Source organism: Schistocerca nitens, chromosome 10 (assembly GCF_023898315.1).
Source record: "Schistocerca nitens isolate TAMUIC-IGC-003100 chromosome 10, iqSchNite1.1, whole genome shotgun sequence".
NCBI lineage: Eukaryota > Metazoa > Arthropoda > Insecta > Orthoptera > Acrididae > Schistocerca > Schistocerca nitens.
Window position 1 is genome coordinate 188,484,202 of NC_064623.1, and position 25,295 is coordinate 188,509,496.

Genomic DNA, 25,295 nt, shown 5'->3' on the forward strand with positions numbered 1-25,295 from the left:
AAACTTAACATCAGGATTGATGATCATGAAGTCAATGAAGTTAAGGAATTATGCTACCTAGGCAGTAAAATAACCAATGACGAACGGAGCACGGAGGACATCAAAAGCAGACTCGCTATGGCAAAAAAGGCATTTCTGGCCAAGAGAAGTCTACTAATATCAAATACCGGCCTTAATTTGAGGAAGAAATTTCTGAGGATGTACGTCTGGAGTACAGCATTGTATGGTAGTGAAACATGGACTGTGGGAAAACCAGAACAGAAGACAATTGAAGCATTTGAAATGTGGTGCTATAGACGAATGTTGAAAATTAGGTGGACTGATAAGGTAAGGAATGAGGAGGTTCTATGCAGAATCGGAGAGGAAAGGAATATGTGGAAAACACTGGTAAGGAGAAGGGACAGGATGATAGGACATCTGCTAAGACATGAGGGAATGACTTCCATGGTACTAGAGGGAGCTGTAGAGGGCAAAAACTGTAGAGGAAGACAGAGATTGGAATACGTCAAGCAAATAATTGAGGATGTAGGTTGCAAGTGCTACTCTGAGATGAAGAGGTTAGCACAGGAAAGGAATTCGTGGCGGGCCGCATGAAACCAGTCAGTAGACTGATGACAAAAAAAAAAGAGGTTTGTAACGTTGATGCGTTGACAGCTCGCAGAAGTGACCTCATCGGTGAAAAGATGGGGGAGCCATCGATGTAGGTATGATAGACACGTCAGCACCAGGGTCAACTAGGAAAACGAAGTGTGACGAAATGTCAGTCACATATAAACGACCGCTTGGCCGGGCGGACGAGTGGACGGAGTGCAATGTATGGGGATGCCTGTGAGGTTCCCTGCAGGGCTCAGCGTCATTTAGGTGCTGCGATTGGCTTGGGTGCTGACAAGGTAACCGACACTTCTTAGCATTATCACTGAAAACCTTGTGGTACCAGCACTACGGATGAGCTAGATGTGGTGGCAGCAGAGGAGGCTTGTCCTCGTCGATTTCTTTTGGCATGTATACCGGCACATACGGTGCGTGGGCAATCCTGGAATGTTCGGACAATGGAGAGAGTGAGTGGATACTGCCAGTTGGTGTAGAAAGAGCGGATGTGGAGTGAGCTCTGCTTCTGCCAGCAGACAGCCGGTAAACAGGAGCAGTTGTGCTGACCAGTGGTGAGTGGTGAGCTGGTTGGTGTTGTCATAGCAATGCATACAGCTGGTCTGCAATGTGGAGACGAGAGCCGATTGACTCACAGGAGTGCAGTTGCAGGTGAATCTGTAGATTGGTAGGCAATTTGACAGACCACACCACCCATAGAGTGACGTCCGGCATTGTATGCTCACTCATGAGCAACCGAAGGCAGTGCCAGATTTATGATGGAGTTCGGTCCCACAGGTGTTCCTCGCACAAGATCGTGGTGATTAATTCTTGATGTGAGCAGGTGAATTGGTCCATGATCGTTTTCTTCGTGAACTCATACTTCGGTGGAGGTGGTGGCAAGAGGAGTGGATTGCAAATTAAATCTGAGTGATCACAGAGGTGCGTGACGAGACACAAGAATTTAGAGTTGTCGTCAGACACATGATGCAACTTGAAAAGATGCTCAACAAGCACAAACCATGATACAGGGTTGTCCTTGTATAAAGGAGGCAGCTTCGGCAGACGACCACGGGTACTGGACAAAGTCAGCTTCGGTGTCCCTTGGAAAACAGCTGGTCCGTGGTAAGACAGGCTGTACAGCAGACCGGCACATTAGGCGTAGGTGTGTTACTGGCAAGCACGTCTGTAGCAATGGCAGGTTGCATTGTCCTTTATGTGTCACCAAAACACAATGTGGCTGGCACGGTTGGTACCGTGGGAATGAGCAGTACGCAGTACGTGCGGGGGTCCCGTAAACTGGAGAGGTGCTGTGGGAGAGGCAAGTGGCTGAGCCTGAGCGACCAAAACTGGGGCATCCCATAAATGCATTGGGAGGAAGGGGGGGCAGGGGGGGGGGTTCGGTAACTCTTATCACCAAAGTTTAAGTTCTTCTTAAGTGGGCATGGAGAATTGTGCACACTAAAATGTTCTTGATTAGTTTGCCAATGAGGCAAAACCAGAACAAGTCGCAGTTGATAGTGGCCAGGTGCATTTTGCAATAATGGCGGCGCTGTAAATGGCATGACAGTAGATGTTTTTGCGGTCTGTTGAGAGTCAAATTATGTGTGCGAATGTAGATCACTTTGAGCATTATATGATCGATCAGTTCTGAATATTATTCACTTCATACTTCACATTAATTGTTTGTGTTAGTGTCATAGCACTCGACCATTGTAGAGCGACAAAGTTTGAAGTTAACATGGCAGGAGATTGCAAATCACTGTGAATAAATGTAGAACAGGTCATTGGCGAAGGAATGAAGATGTCCAGCGATGGTTGTTGTGCTTCCAAATCTTTGAACAAAGCATTGGGTGAGGTAGCCATGGTATCATGCAAGTAACCTGTTGATTTACAACACCCAGTGCGGAAATCGCGGAAGATGTAGAAAATTGTGGGCCACCAGTATGCGATGGGGATACGATTATCGGTTGAATGCAATAACTATCCCCATTAAATTCCAAACAGAGATATATTTTGCAGTAAGTCATATATGTGTACACAGCTTGTGATAAAGAACAGAACTAAAAACTAACATGGAGGCTCGGCAGAGCAATCAGAGTCCAAAGATGGTGTTAATTGTGGTTGATACGACCTATCTACACCACGCTCTCATGATCAGCAATCCATTTATTTATAAAAATAATTTGATTGTGTCAAATTCTGTATTGTTTAGATAAAAATGACATATTTAATTCTCTAGACATGCTTTCTGCTTTGTTAGTTTCTCTTTTGTGTGACAGAAGTTAAGGGATCTTAATGCATTTAGCAATGATTAACATTAATATTGTTAAACCTAATGTTTATATTGATATTGCCAAATATTAATGCTCTGTAAGTTTTGTATTTGAGTAACTATGATATCAGTTTTTCCAGAAGCTCCCCAAACAGGTTTTGATTATTCTTTGGGGGCAGTGTACTGAAGCTATTATAATTTCCTGTTTTGAAAACATCATGGCTGCAGCTTCAAATTTTTCTTCCATGCACAGTTCACTTATAACTATATTGTCATAGATTATGTTCAAACTATTTTTAACATAGACAGATACACCATCATATTTAACACTCATTCCACAATTCATATCCAGATGGCACTTAATTTCAGTTCTCCATTGCTAAGCCAGCCTTAAGTTATTGAAAGCACATGGTAGTTTAAGTTTTCCTGCCAGTACTGAAGTAGTCTAAGTTTATTCTTAAGAGACATATCTTTAACATGTAAACACATGACCCTTGGGACCTCTAATTGATAATAAGCTACAGAATTTTCTTTGCTTACACAGGTTAAGTAGTAGATCCAGGCATCAAGGTTGAATTTGTTCCAGTTATTTGTCAAGGTTGCATTTCCAGTGATGTGCTGCTTTTTTCATGATAATTAATCTGCAAGTTGTCAAGCTGGTTTGTCACATTTTTTTCGTTTTCTTCCTTTGAAGCCATGAAAAATCCTCATTAAGTGAAGTACGCTGATTTTGCCTTTGGCTCCTCCTTAAGCATTAAGCAGTATTGTGCTACTGCAGCTGTTTTTTGTGGTTCTGTTGTTGTTGCTGCTGCTGCTGTTGGTGTTGATATTGTTACACTTCTTGGTACAGTAGCTGTCTTAGTTTGATTTAATGGCACTGTTGCTGATAACTCTGTTGAAGTTGGATTCACTGCTGTTGCTGATGTTGAGTTTGCTACTGCTGGTGGTGGTTCTGTCTCTGCCACTGATAGTAATTCTACTACACCACTGGCCATTAAAATTGCTACACCAAGAAGATGACGTGCTACAGACGCAAAATTTAACCGACAGGAAGAAGATGTTGTGATATGCAGGTGATAAGCTTCTCAGAGCATTCACACAAGGTTGGATCCGGTGGTGACACCTACAATGTGCTGACATGAGGAACGTTTCCAACCGATTTCTCATACACAAACAGCAGTTCACCGGCATTGCCTGGTGAAACGTTGTTGTGATGCCTCGTGTAAGGAGGAGAAATGCATACCATCACGTTTCCAACTTTCATAAAGGTCAGATTGTTGCCTATCACAATTGTGGTTTATTGTATCATGACATTGCTGCTCACATTGGTCGAGATCCAATGACTGTTAGCAGAATATGGAATTGGTGGGTTCAGGAGGGTAATACGGAATGCCGTGCTGGATCCCAACGGCCTTGTATCACCGGCAGTTGAGATGACAGGCATCTTATCCGCGTGGATGTAACAGATCGTGCAGCCACGTCTCGATCCCTGAGTCAACAGATGGGGACGTTTGTGTGGTGTCACCGCCAGACACCACACTTGCTAGGTGGTAGCCTTTAAATCGGCCGCGGTCCGGTAGTATATGTCGGACCCGCGTGTCGCCACTATCAGTGATTGCAGACCGAGCGCCACCACACGGCAGGTCTAGAGAGACGTCCTAGCACTCGCCCCAGTTGTACAGCCGACTTGACCAGAGGTGGATTACTGACAAACTACACTCTCATTTGCCGAGACGATAGTTAGCATAGCCTTCAGCTATGTCATTTGCTACGACCTAGCAAGGCGCCATTACCAGTTTATATTGAGATTATAATTCATGTATCAACAAGAGTGATGTTCTCCAATTATGGATTAAAGTTAAGTATTCAAGCAACTACGTTATTTTCTTGGTAGGATAATTACTTTACCTTGTTCCAGACCTCATGCCAGTCTGAGTGAGCTTAAACGCGTGCATTTCGGCCTCCTCTAGCAACACGGTGTTGGCTCTTCTGCCAACACATCAGTTTGCAAGACAACAACCATCTGCACGAACAGTCCGACGATGTTTGCAGCAGCATGGATTATCAGCTCGGAGACCACGGCTGTGGTTACCCTTGACACTGCATCACAGACAGGAGCGCCTGCGATGGTGTACTCAATGACGAACCTGGGTGCACGAATGGCAAAATGACATTTTTTTGGATGAATACAGGTTCCGTTTACAGCATCATAATGGTTGCATATGCGTTTGCAAAATCGCGGGGAATGCACATTGGAAGTGTGCATTCGTCATCGCCATACTGGTGTATCACCCGGCGTGATGGTATGGGGTGCCATTGGTTACACGTCTTGGTCACCTCTTGTTCGCATTGATGGCACTTTGAACCCTTCATTCGATCCCTGCGAAACCCTACATTTCAGCAGGATAATGCACGACCACATGTTGCAGGTCCTGTATGGTCCTTTCTGGATACAGAAAATGTTCAACTGCTGCCCTGGTCAGCACATTCTCCAGATCTCTCACCAATTTAAAACGTCTGGTCAATGGTGGCCGAGCAACTGGCTCGTCACAATACACCAGTCACTACTCTTGATGAACTGTGGTATTGTATTAAAGCTGCATGGGCAGCTGTACCTGTACACGCCATCCAAGCTCTGTTTGACTATATGCCTAGGCGTATCAAGGCCGTTTTTACGGCCAGAGGTGGTTGTTCTGGGTACTGATTTCTCGGGATCTGTGCACCCAAATTGCGTGAAAATGTAGTATAATATATGTGTCCAATGAATACTCATTTATCATCTGCATTTCTTCTTGGTGTAGCAATTTTAATGGCCAGTAGTGTACATCTACATCTATACTCTCCAGAATACCAAGAAGTTCTGAGTGTTTTGTAAGCAGTCTCCTTTGTAGACTGACTGCACTTCCCCTATTCTACCAATAAACTGAAGTCTACCCCCTGCTTTATCTATGACTCAACCTATGTGATTATTCCATTTCATATCCCTAGAAAGTATTATATAAGAACAAAAGTCCAGTAAACATGGACTCAAAAATGCATACCTTCAGCTATGAGCACTTGTCCAGTAGAAGAGATGTGTTTAACAGCAGCAAAGATGAACAAGTACTCATAACTCCTCAGGTCTGCATTTTGGAGCTCATGTTTAGTGGGCATTCTTTCTTGTTTTGTTCCAAGCCACCACCTCTGAAAGTTGCCTGCCCTACAATCATAGCAACAACAGTACCAGTAGAAGTGTCCTGCTGTTTTTGGCTTATAACTTCTGACTCGTTCATTTGCAGACCAGGGTCCTTTACCTCAAATTGATAAATTTCACCTCCTCCATCATCCCTGAAAGTTTGTAACATCATCACAGAATCACCCTATATATATACTTGTGTGGACTCCTATAACTTCAACATTCTGTAGCGTTGTTGGATAATGTTTCCAGACACAGGTTCCTGTCCTTGGTTTGTTTCTCATGACATGCACACACACACACACACACACACACACACATATATATATATATATATATATATAGAAAACAAGTTACATGTATCTAAGAATATTTTAATAATACAATAAATTCATTCTATTTCATATTGTTTAGCAGCAGCAGCAGCAGCTTTTGCACATTCTTGATTCAAATCTGTTGTACTTTGCATGGTGTAAACATTCTCCCATTGAACAGAAGCAGCAATCCTATAAGAATTCACTCAGGAATTTGTAAAACAGTGAAAATGAAGAAATGACTTTTATTTTATGTGGCAGACTGTTGTACATTTCTATAGCACTATTTATACTGAAGGTTTTAAAGACTGGTGTCCCTATCGACTGTACAAGAAGGTTATCTTTCTTCCTGGTATCCTGTTCATGTACATTAAAGTTTGTATTAGTCTCTTTTAAATTATTTCTCATATGTTGACAGGCTTATACAATAAAAATGCAGGGAAATGGTAGGATCAAAGGCTTCTGAAAGTGGGGCCAACAGGAATCTGTTTGTCATGCATGGTGCATTGCTCTTACAAATCTTTTTTTGGTAAAAAAGATGACAGTTAGTTCAGTTGCAGTAACCCATAATATAATCCCATACTCCAGAATGCTGTGGAACTGAGAAAAGTATGCAATTTGAACAGTCTGGAAGCTTGCTTTGTGCCCAAGTAAACATAGGCTGTAGCATAGGAAAAAACTTTCTTCAGTGTTGCATTTATTTTTGTTATGTGTGTCTGTCACATACAATTACATTGAAGCCATAAGCCTAAAAAATTTGTTTCCAGTGAGGGATAATCCCACTGGCATCTATTGTCCCAGAGATACTGGAGGCTTGCCCTTTTAAATGGAAATTAAGAGCAGTTGTTTTGGATGTATTTATTATTAGTTTGTTTCTTATAAACCTGTTGTTTAGCTAGTCTCGTCTGGAAACATGGTATTTACTTGTGATTCAATGCTTAGATCTAGGTCACTTATGCATAGAAGGGAAATGATAGGCCCAAGAATGGGTCCTTGAGCACGTCCACTTTTTATTATTCCTGCTTCTGAAAAATATGTTCCAGTGCCATCATTTAGTTTGTGTATTATTACTCCTTTCTGTTTCTGATTTTTTAATAATGAGGAGAACCATTTTAATGCATTACCTCTAATGCTGTACTTTTGGAGCTTTCCCAGCGGGATTCAGTGATCCAAGACGTTAAAAGCTTTGCTGAACTCTAAGTAAATACAAGGAGCATTTTGTTTTTCATCCAGTAATTCTAAAACATTTTGTAAGAAATTATAGATGGCACTAGTCGTGGCTTCATTTTTCAGGTAATCACACTGGATCTCAGTGAGGATTTTCTTCTTATCCAGGAATTTCATTAACCTGTTATCCATGGTCCTTTCAGTGAGTTTGGCAAACACTGGTAATATTGAAACTGGTCTATAGTTTTTAATATGATTTGTCACCTTTTTTATGAATGGGAATCACTTCAATAATTTTAAAACAGTCATAAAAGATTCCTGTCAAGGATGAGCTGATTATTTTTGCAAGGAGTATTACAATGTTTATAATAAATTGCTTTATCATGAAGTCTGGAATATCATCAATTCCTAAGACAGTTTTGAAGGTTTTTTTTTTTCTTTATGAATGATATCATTCAGAGTGGTTTCAAAGAGATAGATAGGGTGGAGCCAAGAATTTACTTCGTTCTCATGGCTGTTTGGACTGCCTCACTTATCAGTGATTATTAGACTTTTTTGTATTGGCTGCATAATACTACCTGAAGAGATTTGCAGTCTATTAGGATCAGTAACTCTTCTGTTGCCACAGTTCTGGATAAATTTTTCCTTTTTACTATTTCTTTCCTGCTTTATCACTTCCCAGATTGTTTTGCTGTTATTTTGCGTCTCTGATATGAACTTATCATTAGCCATTATTTTTTCCTGACATGAGACTTTTCTATACATCTGAATATATTACGTATACAACTGATGTGGAGAGCGGCTGTGTTATGGATTTTTCTGTAACTGAGCAATTTTCTTTTTGTGTCGCTTGAGATTTTAATGCCCCTCGTTATCCATGACTTTGCCTTTACATTTGTGTTTCTTACTCCCCGTGTTTTGAGAGAAAATGCAGTTTCAAAATAACAGTTGAAACTGTCAGGGAACTTTTCATACTTTTTGTTGGTGTCACGCATATGGAAACTTCTTTCCACCTTTCTCTTGATAATAAGTGACTGAATCTCTCTACGTTCTTTGTGTTGAATTTTCTTAAAGTCAGAGTTCTCTTCGGTTTTGGCTGGGTGTTTGTAGTCAGCCTGATAATTTCTTCTTAGTGAAGATTCTGAATTATCTTCGAGAGGCATGCCCCACCGTCTGTGGCTATCCGCCATAATGTACAGTGTTCCAATAGATTCATGAATTTTTTGCTTCACACAGGCGTATGTTTTCTGTAATAATTAGCACTGTGTTATTACCAGGCTGCTCTATTGTCCATCTACCATTTTCGGTAGTACTTTTACAAAACGCTGTGGACATTGTTCTGCTCTGTTTTACAAACTTATTTCGTAAGTTAAATTCACCTTCTGTTTTTCACTCTGGCAATGTCTCACTTTTATGCTTTGGTTCTGTACTCTCGTCTAGTAGCACACTGATGACCTCTTTTGCACAATATTGTTCCTAAATTTTAAGCCTAATCTATAGTCGTCATATTTATTGCCTACTTGCCCACATTTTCCGCTTGGCGCTTTCATTAGTACAACAGTAATGATATAATGTCTTATATTATTACGCACATTCACGCTGTTTTCGCATGAGCAAATGTCAGAGCTCATTTTTGGTGAGCAGTCATCAAGTGCTATCATATTGGCGGGAATTTCAAAACTGGGGGACGGTAGCTTGGTGAAGTTACCCATCGTCTTACATATTCAGCTCCTGTAGCAGGTTATTCACTCGTACGCCAGACTGTATATTTCTCTCCGTTTGCTAAAACTGGCAATATCATCCTCGTCACTAGACATAATATAGAAGACGATGTGAACACTCTACGAAAAATAGCGTTATAAACGATGGGAATACACCATGGAAATTTTTTTTTCTGCCATTGTTTTGTTTTCAATGGCAGTGACCGTGTGTACCGTGAGTCGCTAAAATGTACATACTGCACAATATAGTTGACGTTTGGTTAAATTAGATTCATTTTGTTGTGGAGACACACTCATCCGTAGAGTATCCCCAAGCGCTACATTCGTTGTTTGTTGGCAAAGCTAAATGTGTGAATGCCAAATAAAAGTTGCTGTAGCATTTTGACCTGTAGCTTAATATTTAAGTTCGTCCGAAATTTTCTCAGTCGATTTCAGCCGGACGCCGATTACACCGTACTCATTTTTAGGGCTCGTGTGTGTATATTGTTACTGTTAATGTTCCCCGAATCAATAGAAGAATATATGAATGTATTTGTGTGTCCAAAAGACTGACAGAACATAAAAGTACCTACGTAACCTCAATGATCAGTGGAAGTTTTTTAGTTAGTATAATTGCAATACCTTGTGCTACACGGGATATAGTTTAGGGGAACCCCGGATCAGACGGAAAAACGTATTTTACAGTCATGGCAAACAACTGGAGAATCGCTTGGCGCAGAATAATCAACCTCCTTTCGATAGATACATCTGCACGACCCTAAGATCGACTCCGTTGAATCGAACTTCTCGAAGATAAGAAACGAACTTTGCCGACATCTCCCGAAATTGGTGACGAAGGACGTAGGCCACTGTTGTTTGTGTGCGAAATAAGCGTGTTTTTTTGAAGTGACAGTGATCATTTGAAGTGTGAGGGGGATCAACATTGCAAGTGGCATACCGGTAACAGATTTCACCTCAGCGGTTTATACTGCCAGTTACATTATGAATGTTGTAGGTGACATTTTGAGGCATTCAGAACTCGTGCTTTTTTTAGTGCGGTTTGAAAAAACAGCCTGCTTTCCTTCGCCAAAGTGCTTCTTAAATCACAATGTTGATTTGAAGCATCTACAGAACAAAGGTGGAATGCATTTTATCTTGCTTCATTTTGCCTTTCACAGGCGTCTCCTTTGGGTAACATGAAAACGATCTGTTAAAAACGCCGCCCGAGAGTGACATTGCGCGGTTGGCAGCAGTAAGCTGAAATGAAAGAAGGTGGGGTTTCATGCGCTTTGGGAAGTACAGATTTCTTCAGCGACGAGAGTTGACACATTCGCTACATAGCGTTATACGTTCAGAGTTACCTTGCTTGTGAAACTGGATCTGGCTTTTTACAAGCATGTAAACAATCCTCCGGTAAGTTAAACAGTGCTAACAAAAAGATTTTATTGTATTGTCTGAGTAATAAGTTGCGTTATTTCACTGTACCGGTATTCCATTGATGTTCATGCTATCTAGCGAAATTAAGGAAATTTAACATCCCTCGAACTGCGTCGAAACAATAACACATTTGCTATTCCACTTCAGAGTAAAGAAATGTCATTTGTTTTAAACGACTACAGTGTGATCTTCATTAATACTGATAGCAATATGACATTCGGCCTTGTCTCCCACTGTCACTTTTGTCTTATTTCAAAGTTATATAGCTAATGCTGCTGACAGCTTTTTACATTCATAGAGTATGAATGTTATGACAGTTGTTTTAATTTTGTATGTGTATTCATGGCCATAAAAGCATTAGCAATGCTTTGTAGGTAGTAAGTACTACCAGTAGTAGTAGTAGTAGTAGTAGTAGTAGTGTTATTGTATGTCAAGTAATATTGTTTCAGATCTGTTCTGTTGTCGACTATCGAATTTCTTTCAAATGTTGCCTGAATGTTTCATAAACTGTCAAAAGTACACTAAGTTTCTAGAGCACAGATCTTAATACTTTGTGTGCATGAGCCTTACTAGTGAAAGATGACGGTGTTGCAGCGGCATTTAAAAAACATGTAGCCAGGTTTGGAGGGTGATTGTAGTGAAACTCCAAAACTGGACAATATAATTTAACAGTTCGCAGGGTGCTCTTTTTGTAAGTTTTATGATTTAACTTACAATATTTGCTCGAAATACCACACAGAATCATTAAGTTTTGCCTATACAAAATGTCTCCAATGGTAAAGTAGTTTTTTCTCTTCAGATAGCGGATATAGAAAGCTTCTATTTTATGATCTTGGTTTCTGCTAACATGTTTGTCAAGACTGCAAGGTTGATCAATATAAGGGATCTTGTTTTTCCATGAAGGTGCAAAATTTCTCACACAACTCGATACTTGAGAGAATCTTGTTCTAAGCTCATAAAATTTGCTGGACATAAGTATTAAGTACATGCACAGACAAAGTGTGCCTTTGATGAAACATGAACCATGGAAGTCCTGCATTTATTTTATTTTTGTGGAAAACCATTACACAAAAAGAGAGTATAAACTGTCAAAAGGTTTAAGCAGACTGTGTCTTAAGTATAAGATGATAGTCATTATAAGAAAAAATTTATTAAATTCAGTTGTATGTAGCTTATTTATTCTTAACTAGGTAGCTATGACATTATCCAGGTGTAATACTCATTTATTCACAAAAAAACTTTGGGAAATAAAATATTGTATCATAGGTCATTACAAGGTGTTCACCAAGAAGAAAATCACAGTGAAATAGATTTGTTTTGAATACATTGTGGGAGTGAACAGTGACCAATGTGTTACAAATATTTACTATCAAAAATAGTCTTGATCACAATTTATTTATTACAGTGACTGGTTTCGACCACTACTGTGGTCATCTTGAAACCTACAAGTCGTATACAAAGCTTTAATTAGAGGGCTACATACATTAAAGAAAATACATAAAGTTATAAAGCTATAAAACAGTGAATCACCAATGAGTAAAAACCTCGTTTTGGTGGTAAATCACCACTAGAGAAAACAGTGCACATCGTATTATACATAATGGAGGCTCCGCCCACTTCTGACGGAATGATATCATTACTAACCAATAGGTTATAGCTGAATAACAATGTAAAATTTCTTAGTTAAAAGAACATAGTCAAGAAAGGAAAATAAACACACAGTAAACTTAGCTTGTTTAACTGTTATTGTCAATTAAGAAGGAAAATAAACACACACTAAACTTAGCTTGTTTAACGGCTATTGTCAATTAAGAAATGTTACAAATATTTAAACATATAGGATAAATGAACTTTGTTTTGACAGTACATGGGTTGCCCTCTCAAGGCCTGTTAGTGAACCATTTGGAACCACTGGTTGCCATGGTGAAGTTGGAAATTGGAATCTACATATGAACTTCATAGACAGCAGCCTATTTCATAAATATGCACAACTACTGTACCCTCTCGATTTTTTTTTTTTTTTCCTCCTTAGTATTGATCTGTAAGAATTATTATGTACTCTATGTAAATGGAAGTGTCTTATTACACCAGTAAATCATATCTGTGCAGCATGTACTATACATGACAGTTAATGATTATTGCAGCCTACTCATTGAAAATCGTTTCAATAAAGACATGTTGCTGCTCAATAGTACATCGTCTGACATGACAGACTTTGCCATTCCACTTTCGCAACAACTTCGTTAGAAAGAAGCCTACTGCTACATCTTTGGACTGGTGTTTATCCTCACCATGGCAACCACTTGTTTGCCTATCGACTTTACAACAACTTCAGTGGAAAGAAGCCTGCTGCCACATCTTTGGAATGGTGTCCAACTTCACCATGACAACCAGGGTTCCAAATGGTTCACTAACAGGCCTTGAGAGGGCAACCCATGTACTGTCAAAACAAAGTTCATTTATCCTATATGTTTACATATTTTTAACACTTCTTAATTGACAATAGTTGTTAAACAAGCTAAGTTTAGTGTGTGTTTATTTTCCTTTCTTGACTATGTTCTTTTAACTAAGAAATTTTACATTGTTATTCAAGCTGTAACCTATTGGTTAGTAATGATATCATTCCGTCAGAAGTGGGCGGAGCCTCCTTTATGTATAATACGATGTGCACTGTTTTCTCTAGTAGTGATTTACCACCAAAAGGAGGTTCTTACTCATTGGTGATTCATCGTTTTAAAGCTTTATAACTTTATGAATCTTCTTTAATGTATGTAGCCCTCTAATTAAAGTGTTGTACACGACTTGTAGGTCTGAAGATGACCACAGTTGTGGTCGAAACCGGTCACCCTAATAAATTGTGATCAAGACTGTTTTTGATAGTAAAAAAAAAAAAAATAGATTTATGTTGATAATTAGGTACAGCTACGAGAGACACTTCCTCAGAGACCCTATATTCCAAAATAATGTTAAAAAACAACCTGTCCGATAAATAATATGTCACCTCTTTATAATTTTACAGTGTCTTTCCTCTCCAAAAAATGTTAGTTTACCCTTGACATTCAGAGTATTTTTGTCCCAGTAATGTCTTTGGTGTGCATTCCTGTATGCCCTGGTTGAAGCTCTTGTGGATTTTTTTGTTGCCATGCAACCATTCCCTCAGTAAGTCTGTACTTAACTATAACAATAATGCAACTAATAAGTTCCACATTTCCCCTTTTGCCATCCCACACTTTTCTCTTTCATGGTCTTTCTTTAAATTTCTTGATATTACTCTTTCTTTTCTGAATACATCCACAAAACTCTAGCTTCTTAATTTTAGTATTTCTGTGCTCTAGTGCCTAAGTTACTCTTCTGATTGCTTTGTAATCCGTGAACATGTCTTAAAATGGTGTAAAATTTTTGGTATGCTAACACTCAAAGCCTGCAGTAAACACACTAACATTTATATTCAAATAAAACAGCCACAGGTCACATTCAGTTCGATATTAAAACCAGTTTCACTCTGCAGACGTGAGCTGATCCAATAACTAATGCCCTGGTGGCAACATATCAAGTGTTAAAAGAAATTTTTCACATTCACACAATACCCAGTTCTCAGGTTGAAAGCCCTATTTTTCAGTGTAAGCCCTGGTCAGTTATATGGCGATACCTTGTAGAAGAGCCTGTATCCTGTCATATTACTGTTCCACTAATCTGCTTCTCAGCTAAGTTCTTGTTGTGTCAGTTACTTCCCTTCCTTGAGTGGGCCAAAGAGATGGAGGTCAGAAGGTGTGAGACCAGGGATGCAGCGTGAATGAGGAAGAACTCACTACCAAAGTTTTGTCATATCCTCTTCGGTGAGCACACTTGTGTGTGGCTTTGTGTTATTGTCAAGAAGTGTGTTTGAATTTTTGTGGCAATAAACGTACTGTAATCAATCTTCAGTTTCACAATAGACAACAGAGTCGATCATTTGATGGAGGACACCAGACAGAATAACCCATTTAGTCACAGGAAACTGTAGCCAAGACTTATACCCTGAGAGTACTGTTTTGAACTCCTCCTTCAAAGGAGATCCATCTCATGCCCCACATTCTTCCCAACAATGTAATTATTCCTATACCTTAGAGTTCACTCATTCTCCGACACCCTCACATATTTTTCCACGTTATTTCCTGTGCCTTCGTATGCCACAGGAACTTGCTGAACCTTTTCCCTCCCTCCCTCCCTCCCTAACTCAACTCTCACTTTCTCTTTCTTTCTTTAGCTTTCTTTTCCATTACTGCATTGACATGACCTAATCCATTTAAAAGTGCTGATCCCTCTTTCACACACATCCACACCCATTGGCTCCAGCCCACCATTATCATCATCTTATTCATTTTTCCTTTAAACTTAAGATATAATGTACATTTTATGGAAAATGGAGATTTGTGGCACCTTGGGATTCCATTCCACATTTCCGTATCACAAGATGTGGCCTTAAGTAATTTGTGATTGGGATTTCCTTAACATCAGTTTGTATAATTGCATTGCAGTGATTCCACTTGTTTCATTTCAGTGAACATGAATCAGTTGTTATATTTTACTATGACAGGATCAACCGTACTGGGGCTATTGCCCACATACCTCACGGGAGAACATCTGCTTATAGTGTACAGATGTAATAAGAGGAAACATAAGTATCAATGAGGATGTGAGTTGGACATGGAGAAGTGCTCAGGAAGCCTAATGTTAGACATCTGCTCATGATTAGCGATAGTTCTTAGGAATGTTGTCTGGAAGAAATTTTTGTTATGATGTATTTATTTTGTTTTATGCTGTTGCTCATATTTTACCCTGCAGAGTGAACTGGTTGCCTGGCCAGCGTGACAGCACCATCATGTTTACACATGAGAAGTAGGTAGGGGAGATAGTTATATCGTACACCCCAGAACTCGTATAATGCTACATATGTGTACAGGCAACTGAATGAAAATGCCCATGTAGAGCAAGAACACAAACAATGTGCGCAGTACATCTCACCTGGTTGCTCATGACGCTTTGGTTTCAGTATCCATACAACTACCTTTCCCAATGATGCTGCTATTTTCAGCAGCTGTATATTTCGACTGTCTGCTGTTTCAGTTCTGATGAAAACGCTGACTGATGTTCTCATATTTTCAGTTTCCTTGTCCATTAAAGTATCTCTCCTCCAGTAGCCATTACATACTTTTTCTGCACGATTCGCAACTTTTTCTTGTTTTCTAATGCAGCAATAGTGCAGGGTGTTTAAAAAGGGACTTTACAGCTCTGAAAATTCATATAAATTAATTGACAGTATCTGCAGAGGTGATTGTAGTGTCAACATCAAGTTTTGTCTTGTGTTGTCTCATCTGGTCGTCCAAGCACATCTGATGGTGTTGTTGAGCGAGTGAGACAACGTTTCGTCAACAGGCCTACGAAATTGACCCGGCGTGCATCTCACGAACTGCAAATCCCACGTATGACTGTTTGGCATGTGTTAAGAAACGGTTTGCATTTGAAACCGAATAGGTTGACAATTGTACAAGCAATAAATGACCACTGATAAAATTGCTCGCAAGAACTTTTGTGCAGATATGTTAAATCGATTACATGAGGATGAACATTTCTTGGGCAAAATCATCTTGTCTGATGAGTCAACTTTTCACTTAAGTGGCAAGGTTGACACACATAACTGTAGGATTTGGAGCATTGAAAATACACATCAAACGTTGAAACATGTTCATGATAGCCCTAAACTGAAAGTTTTTGTGCATTGAGCAAGAACAAAGTGTATGGCTCCTTTTTTTTTCTGTGAGAGAAATATCGGTGGGATAGTGCACCTAGATATGTTATAACAATTTTTGATACTACAGACTGATGAGGATGACCAATCTGAACTTAGAAATTGGCTTCCGATGGGGTGTGTGCAGGCTAAGCTACGGAAACCTCATGCAACATCTTTAGTTTAAAAAATTGATGTGTTTCCCCTTTTTTTTTTAAAAAAAAAGAATAAACCCAGCTGTATATCTTCTTTCAATAAATTTTTATGAATTTTTAAAGTTGTAAAGTCCTGTTTGGAACACCCTGTATATCCTAGTATTAATGTTGGGAAAAAAAAAAAAAAAAAAAAAAACTGATTCCGTACCATAGTGGTTAACATTTTTGACTAGTAATTGACTGGGGTAGGTTCCCAGTGGCCACATCAATTTTTTCCCTGGTAAAAATAAAAAAAAAATCCTGGATGGAGGTTCTGTGTCATGTGCCCACTAACAAGTTGCTTTATCATTATAAAAGTGGGGAAATTGTTGTACAAGTGGCAGAGGTAGTGTTCCATACAGAGAAGGGTTTTCACCAGGCTAGCTGACACGCAGTTTACCAGCATTAAAAGTATCAGCAATTATTTTTTGGCTTAGAGAGAGATGCTTGATGATGTATTAAGGCTACAGATCTTATTATTTGCAAATAAACTACTGGCCGCTTTCGTTCTAATGCTTCTATTTTCGTAAGAAGTCTAATTTAGTATGCTTTTTTGTAAATATGATGTAGTCTCTTGTCTACTTTTAATCACTCAGTCATTCTGTAGTTTGGTCCCTTACAAAATAGTCCCGTAGATGGAGACATCTCTATCAGAGTTTTTTTTTGCTGGCACGTAATTCCATTTCTGTTCAACAAAAGCTGTGAACATCTTGCAGAGGTGGCATTTCCTTGCATTGTTCATGACATCACCAAAATTGCCATCAGGCAACACATTTTTCATTTTTAACAGTGTAATATTTGTGTTCCTCTTACTTTACCCTGTTTTGGTGCAGATATTTGAATCCTGTACCACTTGACATTGTGTCCATCCTTGTGTGCTTTGCACACCATTGTGTTACTTAACTTCCACTTGCCAAACTTGCCTGCAGATTATGTTGCCTTCTCTGTCAGCACTGTCGTCCCTTTCTCAATCTCATTGCCAATAGAATTAATGATGTTGGCAGCAAGTTGTCACTCGCATGTGTGTATAAGAAGCTATTATTTAATATGATATTACGTAGCGGCTGTAAAGGGGTGACCCCAGATTCAGAACAATTCAAGGTGATGGAAATTCGCCAACACATACAACAGATGACAGAAGCCCTACAAGACACTTAGTGCAACTACAGAGTACGCTGCACAGTCAGATACGAGACTTATAGAATGAAATCGTGTGGCATGGAAATGTTTCGCTGGAACAAATTAATAATGATGAAACTAGGAAAACAATGATTCATCTGGTGGCTGTAGAAAGATGTGTGTGCCTCGGTTCCTGTCTGATAAACCGGAACTCTGGTTTTTGATGTTGGAGTTGGCGTTTACTCGGAAAAAAAAAAAAAAAAAACTATCAAGGAAAGTTCGTAATAGCAGTCAACAATCTGGACACCAGAGCACCGGCATTAGTAGAAGAGCAAATTAAACATGCACCAACAACACAGCAATATGCAAATCTGAAGAAGGTTTTGATAAGAAGACTTAGTCAACCGTTAGTGATGGAGGCAGAAAGTTTGGATGATATCCGTTGGTACAGTTGCACATCACAGCTTCCCAAGGCGGCAAGACCAGCGATGAGATGACCACTGTTCTCCTACTGGCTGATAGAGTTTATGCAACAATGCACATCGCAGAAGCGGTAGCGAAATCTGAAGAGGATCAGTAGGTGGCAGTTCTCGAGAGTCAACAGGCACACACAACTGTAAAATTTTTAGAAATTAAAGGAACAACTAGACGGGCTACAGAGACAAATCGAGACTTGGAAGACCACTGGATTGGAGGGTCCTGCAGAACAAGCTGCCGAGTGTATTCTACTATGCAGTTACGCCCGCCATGTCAATGACATTGAGACTCTAAGAACAAACACTTCCTTTTTGCCTTTTTTTTACGAAGACTCTATGTAAGAGATGAGAAGACTTTGTTGTTATCTGACTTTGTTGTTATCTCGTAGGCACTGGGTCTGATGAGAGCACTTTGCCTGTAGAGAGAGATATGTCAGTCAAAGACAGTTCATTAGTTCACCTCATGGCAGCAAATAAACAGCTGATAACAATGTATGGCAACTGCATCAAGAATGTGAATTTCAGTTTTCATAATACTTCTCATTGGACATTTGTATTGGCAGATTTTCTGTAGTATCACCAATGACATTCGGTGGGCTCGACTCGAAAGCAGAACAAATGGTAACAACTTCTAGTAAAATTCGGAGAAAGAAGAGACAGTTCAGCACAAGTAACAGCACAAATTCTGACCACAGTGGCACATAATATAGTACATCACATAAACACAGTGCCGGGCCTTCCAGTCAATTTTAGCCTGAGAAGATTGGAACCAGGCAGGTTCGCAGGTGCAAAGGCAGATTTTGATTGTATGTTAGAAAAAGGTGTAAGGCGAAGGTCTGACAGTGCACAGTCCACACCTTTACATCTCTCCCCAGGGCGCTTGCCACTCACTGGCTGGTTCGTGCTTGGCTACCACTGGGCCCCAGCCTTTGCAGCATGTCTATCCTCTTGCTTGCTATTCTTTTCCCCCTCCCTTGGGGAACACATCGGGGATATTATTGGGAATGTTCTTCGTTCTGTCTCTGACATACGGACAGACTCACCTTTGTTCTTTGCTCCCTTTTCCTTTCTTTGTTTCTCTTCTCCTTCAGTTCCTCCGCTTCGGCATTTGGGGATCCTCTTCTTTTCTTCTTCCTCCCTGTGCACTCCCAAAGGCTGGCCCACACATCTGACGCGTAACAGGCGACTTGGTAACGCGTAATTCCCAGCCCCGGGTTGACAGGTAGGGTTCGGATGTACCCCTCGGCACAGGCCAGGCCCGGGGAGGGGTGTTTGAGCTGTAATCTTCCCAAATTGCTGATTGGTCCCTCTGTCAGGTGTTTGGGAAGTGTGAACAATCATCTAAGGCGGGTGTGCCCCCTTGTGAAGGGAGCCCCATTTGGAAGGACCGCACCATCGGTGATGCTGGTAATCGTGGGGGATTTCCTCGCGATGAGTCAATCATCTTCCCAATCGACGTCTACAAAATGTAAATGTAATGAGACTAAAGATCCGTCCCGCTGCACCGCTGTTCCTTGTGGTCTCACGTACTGAAAAAGGTCAGTCGTTCGCCATGGTAAATCCATTTATTATTCAGAAACGTGTCAATGCAGTCACTCGCCCTGTGAAATCCTGCTCTCGTTTATGGAATGGCACTTTGCTTTTGGAGACTGCTTCTGATTATAAAGCACAACTGCTTGGTGTCTCACTTCTCCACGGCTACCCTGTTTGTGTTGAGGCTCATAGAACTTTGAATTCTTCCTGTGGTGTAATTTACACCAGACTGCTCAACGTTCTAACAGGGGCCGAAATACAGTCTTACCTCTTCGATCGAGGTGTCATTGCCGTCCATCGTGTAAAGAAAAGGGAAGATACCTCTTTAGTGCCCACCCGCACTCTCTTGCTCACCTTTGATAGAGTGGTGCTTCCGTCCAAGATCAAAGCAGGCTACGAAATTATCACACTCTGGCCGTACATTCCGAACCCGATGCGCTGCTTCCAGTGTCATTGTTTAAACCACACTAGAACGTCTTGTCGACACCCGGCCAAATGTGTAACCTGTGGTAGGGATGCATACTAGGGCGATTGTCTACTTCCTTTTCCCTGTTGTCTCAACTGTGATGGCAGCCCGCGTGTGTCTTGATGTGTGGGCTGTCCGAGAGATTCGAGTAAAGGAAAAAGTGCCTCACCCAGTGGCTCGCAAGTTACTGGCTAGTCGCAAACGCTGTGTTCTCCCATCTGGCACCTATAGTTCTGTCCTTGTTACCCCTCGCCCCAAGAAGGATGTGGCCACACAGACATGTGATCTCAAATTCTGGTCTGATGATGTGAAATCGCCTAGTGTCGAGGTAGCATCGCCGTCCCCCTGTCCCGCTGTGCAACAACCCGTCAAACTCTCACCTCAAGGAGCGAAGCCACCAGCTACACAACCAGTAGGCTGGAAAGGGCAGAAGGAGTACTCCTATGAAGACTTCCTCCATACCTCCAGCCAAACAACACCCGAGTCTCCCTCTAACCGGAAATGCTCAAAGAAGTCCCCCCAAAGGGGCAAAGGGCTTCTCCTTCGCCAAGACCCCGTGGTATTTAGCTCGGCCAGCCTCTGTCTTGCTGGTGTGCACCACCAACCGTTTTTCAGTGTTGGACTTAATGGACCGACTGCACAAGCAAGCCGATGCTTCTGTGGACCCCATGGTGCGTCGAAGTCGCGACTCTACACCAGCTGTCACTCGGCAGCCGCCGAGTTCACACCCCTACACTCTTCCTTCTCGTGACTGCCCTCCAATGTAACATTCGCAGCCTTCAGTCCCACATAGAGGGTTTATGGCTGCTTTTAGCACCGCAGCATCCCCTTGTACTCTGCCTTCAGGAAACGAAATTGCGTCCTGACGATCGCTTTGAGCTTTCACATTACTTACTGATTGATTTTGACCTTCCCGCTGAGGTCAGCATTCCATCTCGTGGGGGCATCGTGCTGCTCCTACGGGATGACATTTGTAGTCAACCCATCTCTCTGACCACCCCCTTCAAGCTGTTGCAGTTCGCCTTTTCCTTTCTCGCCTGACCTTTTCCCTCTGTACCATTTATGTACCTCCGTCATTTGATGTCACTAGGGCAGACTTCCTTCTGCTTATTGGGCAGCTACCTCCCCCATTTTTGCTACTTGGTGACTTTAATGCACGTCATCCCCTTTGGGGTTCTCCCAGTACCTGTCAGAAGTGTCCTCTTGGCTGACCTTCTGAACCAACTTAACTTCTTCTGCCTTAACACTGGAGCACTCACTTTCCTTTCTGACTCCTCGCACACCTATTCCCATTTGGACCTATCCTTTTGCACTGCCCAGCTTGTCCATTGTCTTGAATGGTCCATTCTTTCTGACACCTACTTGACCGACCATTTCCCGTATGCTCTCCGGTTGCTGACTCCTACCCCATTTGTATGCACACCAAAATGGCAGCTTACTAAGGCTGACTGGCAGCTTTACTCCTACCTGGCAACCTTCGATCAACAAGATTTCCCAAGTTGTGACGACCAGGTGGAATTGTAGCAGTTCAGCCTGCTTTTATTTTCTTTGTTTGTTGATTGTCCTCGGTGATGACATACTGTGTTGCTACACTGGCTGGAAAATGAGGGTTGTAATTTTTACACTGACTACAGTAAATAATGTAGCCGACAGATGCACAGATACGTGTCACTGTCTTTTACTTTCACTTTTCACAACCTCCAATACACATTTATATGGCCAGTGCACTTTTGTTTAACTTTCCGTAAGCCTCATTAATAGTTTGCAGGATAACATCCACATACTGCTACAATAGTTTCCCGTTGAACATATACAAGTAGTAAAAACCTAACCACAAAGTTCACAGTTCTTGAAGAATAGAAAGATACGTAAGGTGTAGACACTGTCATTGTTTTTACACATGGCCTAATTGCTTAACACTAATTCCACAGTTAAGTTGAAGCATTGTTGTTGTTGTTGTTGTTGTTGTTATAAACAACACAGGTTTCTTGTCTAAAACTCTGCTGTGGACTGACTGTCTCATGACCAAAATCGGGCCCTTATATATCCTCACAATAATAGGTGCTAAAACTTCACATTGTTCGATGCTTAATTTACAAAAATGACAATTAAAACTTAACTCAGTATATTAACTGAATACAACAGAAAATTGTCTTTTTAACAGTTTCTTATATTGCAAGAGTTAGGCCAAATTATTTGTTTAAATTGTGAAATTAACAAATATAGTTATGCAAACAATACTTTTGACAAAACAGTTACTTTGGAATTAATTAAGGGTTGGCTTTGCCAACATGTTTTCGAAGAGAGCCAAATAAATACTTTAAGAATACTATTCTTTGTTCCTCCAAATGTTTATAACTAGTACAGAATTTATATTTCTATATATGTAAACAATAGAATTAAAGTTACAAAACAATTACTGATTTCACCCTATAATAAAGGATATTAACTAGCAATAGTCGAAATAAATTGTGTTGTTGTGGTCTTCAGTCCTGAGACCGGTTTGATGCAGCTCTCCACGCTACTCTATCCTATGCAAGCTTCATCATCTCCCAGTACCTACTGCAACCTACATCCTTCTGAATCTGCTTAGTGTATTCATCTCTTGGTCTCCCTCTACAATTTTTACCCTCCACGCTGCCCTCCAATACTAAATTGGTGATCCCTTGCTATCTCAGAACATGTCCTACCAACCGATCCCTTCTTCTAGTCAAGTTGTGCCACAAGCTCCTCCTCTCCCCAATTCTATTCAATACCTCCTCATTAGTTATGTGATCAACCCATCTAATCTTCAGCATTCTTCTGTAGCACCACATTTTGAAAGCTTCTATTCTCTTCTTGTCTAAGCTATTTATTGTCCACGTTTCACTTCCATACATGGCTACACTCCATACAAATACTTTGATGAGAAACGACTTCCTGACACTTAAATCAATACTCAATGTTAACAAATTTCTCTTCTTAAGAAACCCTTTCCTTGCCATTGCCAGTCTACATTTTATATCCTCTCTACTTCGAACATCATCAGTTATTTAGCTCCCCAAATAGCAAAACTCCGTTACTACTTTGAGTGTCTAATTTCCTAATCTAATTCCCTCAGCATCACCCGACTTAATTCGACTACATTCCATTATCCTCGTTTTGCTTTTGTTGATGTTCATCTTGTACCCTCCTTTCAAGACACTGTCCATTCCATTCAACTGCTCTTCCAAGTCCTTAGCTGTCTCTGACAGAATTACAATGTCATCGGTGAACCTCAAAGTTTTTATTTCTTCTCCATGGATTTTAATACCTACTCCAAACTTTTCTTTTGTTTCCTTTATTGCTTGCTCAATATACAGATTGAATAACATCGGGGATAGGCTACAACCCTGTCTCACTCCCTTCCCAACCACTGCTTCCCTTTCATACCCCTCGACTCTTATAACTGCCATCTGCTTTCTGTACAAATTGTAAATAGCCTTTTGATCTCTGTATTTTACCCCTGCCACCTTAAGAATTTGAAAGAGAGTATCCCAATCAACATTGTCAAAAGCTTTCTCTAAGTCTACAAATGCTAGAAACGTAGGTTTGCCTTTCCTTAATCTAGCTTCTAAGATAAGTCGTAGGATCAGTATGGCGTCACCTGTTCCAATATTTCTATGAAATCCAAACTGAGCTTCCCCGAGGTCGGCTTCTATCAGTTTTTCCATTCGTCTGTAAAGAATTCGCGTTAGTATTTTGCAGCTGTGACTTATTAAACTAATAGTTCGGTAATTTTCACATCTGTCAACACCTGCTTTCTTTGGGTTTGCGATTGTTATATTCTGCTTGAAGTCTGATGATATTTTGCCTGTCTCATACATCTTGCTCACCAGATGGTGGAGTTTTGTCAGGACTGGCTCTCTCAGGGTTGTCAGTAGTTCTAATGGAATGTTGTCTACTCTGGGGGCCTTGTTTCGACTCAGGTCTTTCAGTGCTCTGTCAGACTCTTCACACAATATCATATCTCCCATTTCATCTTCATCTACATCCTCTTCCATTTCCATAACATTGTCCTCAAGTACATTGCCCTTGTATAGGCCCTCTATATGCTCCTTCCACCTTTCTGATTTCCCTTCTTTGCTTGGAACTGGGTTTCCATCTGAGCTCTTGATATTCATGCAAGTGGTTCTCCTTTCTCCAAAGGTCTCTTTAATTTTTCTGCTTACGTGCCCTAGTGAGACAAGCCTCTACATCCTTACATTTGTCCTCTAGCCACCCCTGCTTAGCCATTTTGCACTTCCTGTCGATATCATTTTTGAGACATTTGTATTCCTTTTTGCCTGCTTTATTTACTGCATTTTTATATTTTTTCCTTTCATCAATTAAGTTCAGTATTTCTTCTGTTACCCGAGGGTTTCTACTAGGGTTTTTACCTATTTGATCCTCTGCTGCCTTCACTATTTCATCCCTCAAAGCTACCCATTCTTCTTCTACTGTATTTCTTTCCCCCATTCTTGTCAATTGTTCCCTTATGCTCTCCTTGAAACTCTATACAATCTCTGGTTCTTTCAGTTTATCCAGGTCCCATCTCCTTAAATTCCCACCTTTTTGCAGTTTCTTCAGTTTCAATCTGCAGTTCATAACCAATAGATTGTGGTCAGAGTCCACATCTGCCCCTGGAAATGTCTTACAATTTATAACCTGGTTCCTAAATCTCTGTCTTACCATTATATAATCTATCTGATACCTTTTAGTATCTCCAGGGTTCTTCCATGTATACAACCTTCTTTCATGATTCTTAAACTAAGTGTTAGCTATGATTAAGTTATGCTCTGCGCAAAATTCTATCAGGTGGCTTCCTCTTTCATTTCTTAGCCTCAATCCATATTCACCTACTATGTTTCCTTCTCTTCCTTTTCATACTGACGAATTCCAGTCACCCATGACTATTAAATTTTCGTCTCCCTTCGCTACCTGAATAATTTCTTTTATCTCATCATACATTTCATCAATTTCTTCGTCATCTGCAGAGCTAGTTGGCATATAAACCTGTACTACTGTAGTAGGCGTGGGCTCGTGTCTATCTTGGCAACAATAATGCATTCACTATGCTGTTTGTAGTA

The 25,295-nt window shown here is 40.5% G+C and overlaps 1 protein-coding gene across 2 annotated transcripts in view; it reads left to right on the top strand.

Annotated features, from left to right (window-relative positions):
• The first annotated feature begins 10,051 nt into the window (after positions 1-10,051).
• The window catches only part of LOC126210152 (speckle-type POZ protein-like), a 32,777-nt gene continuing 17,533 nt past the window's right edge, over positions 10,052-25,295 (top strand). The window contains exons 1-2 of one of the 2 annotated variants that reach the window (XM_049939302.1): positions 10,052-10,227; positions 10,395-10,629. The gene's annotated coding sequence lies outside the window, so the exon portion shown is untranslated. The remainder of the gene's footprint in view (positions 10,228-10,394; positions 10,630-25,295) is intronic. The other variant, XM_049939303.1, reaches the window with a different exon arrangement.